A 1,777-nucleotide genomic window follows, 5' to 3' on the forward strand; every position below is an offset into this window, starting at 1 on the left:
GGTTGGAACAGTATATTGACAGAGAACTTCCAGAAATGCAAACTTCAGAAGAGGATGTGGAATGAGGGATATAATTACTGATGTCAGATGGATCTTGGCTGAAAGCAAAGAAACCATAAAGATGTTTACCTGTGTTTTATTGACTATGCAAATGGATTTGATTATGTAGATCATAAAGAATTATAGACGACATTGAGAAGAATAGGAATTCCAGAACACTTAATTGTGCTCATGAGATACCTATACATATACCAAGCAGGCTGTCACTTGAACAGAACAAGGGGATACTGCATGCTTTAAAATCAGGAAGGGAGTGTGTCAGTGTTTTATCATTTAACCATACTTATTCAATCTGTATGCTGAGCAAATATCCAAGAAGCTGGACTATATGAAGAAGAATGTGATATCAGGACTGGAGGAAGAATCATTAACAACCTGTGATATGCAGAGGACACAACTTTGTTAGCTGAAAATGAAGGTGACTTGAAGCACTTACTGAGGAAGATTAAAGACTACAGTCTGCAGTATGGATTACACCTCAACATAAAGAAAACAAAAATCTTCGCAACTACACCAAAAAGCAACATCATGATAAATGCAGAAAAGTTTGAAATTGTCAAAGATTTCATATTATTTGGTTCCACAATCCACACCCACAGAAACAGCAGTCAAGACATCAGATGCCGTATTACACTGGGCAAATCTGCCGCAAAAGAACTCTTTCAAGTGGTGAAGAGCAAAGATGTCTCCTTGAAGACTAAAGCGTGCCTAACCCAAGCCATGGTGTTTTCAATCATCACATATGCATTCTTAAGCTGGATAATGAATAAGGAAGACCAAAGAAGAGCTGATACTTTTGAGTTGTGGTGTTGGTGAAGAATGCTGAAAGTACCACGGACTGCGAGAAGAACAACAAATCTGTCCTGGACATGGAGCCAGTATGCTCCTTGGAAACAAGAATGACCAGACTTCATCTGACCTACTTTGATCATGTTGTCAGAAGGGTCCATTCCCTGGAGAAGGACATCATGCTTGGTAAAGTGGAGAGTCTGCAAAAAAGGAGAAGGCTCTCAATGAGATGGATTGACAAAGTGGCTGCAGCAATGGGCTCAGGTGGAGCAAGGATTGTGAGGAAGGCTCAGGACCAGGCAGTGTTTCCTTCTCTTGTACATAGATTTGCCATGAGTCAGAGCTGATTCAATGGCCCCTAAAAACAACAACAATAATCTTTATGGAAGCTAACTGCCACATCTTTCTCGTGCAGATCAGCTGGTGAGCTTGAACTACCGACCTTTCAATTAGCAGCTGAATGCTTAATAACTCTGCCACCAGGTCTCATTAAAATAGTTGTAGATAACTCAGGACACACTTTTCTAGGAGGCATTTCTATTGAATATTTTCAATATGCTTCTTAGTCAAATTGCATAAAGTGAGGGGAGAATATCTCCACGACATGCATATAATGAAGTAATGTCACTGAGATAATTACCTAGGTCTTGAGGAAATGTTATCCATTATAATGGTGATCAGATTATACTTATTAATCCATACAATATGTAAGATCATAAAAGAGGGAAGTCCATAAGTAGTTAATGAATGACATAATGAATGAATGAAAGAGTAAAACTGAGTAACTTACTCATTGTCAGCAAAATATATTAAATGACTACTATGTACTAAGCTAGGAGCTCTGGTAACATAGTGCCTAAGGCACTTGACTGCTAACCAGAAGGCTGGCGGTTCAAACCCACCAGCCACTCCTTGGAAGGAAGGTTGG

The sequence above is a fragment of the Orycteropus afer genome, unplaced genomic scaffold, assembly GCF_000298275.1.
Source record: "Orycteropus afer afer isolate SDZICR_OR568_19922 unplaced genomic scaffold, OryAfe1.0 scaffold00711, whole genome shotgun sequence".
NCBI lineage: Eukaryota > Metazoa > Chordata > Mammalia > Tubulidentata > Orycteropodidae > Orycteropus > Orycteropus afer.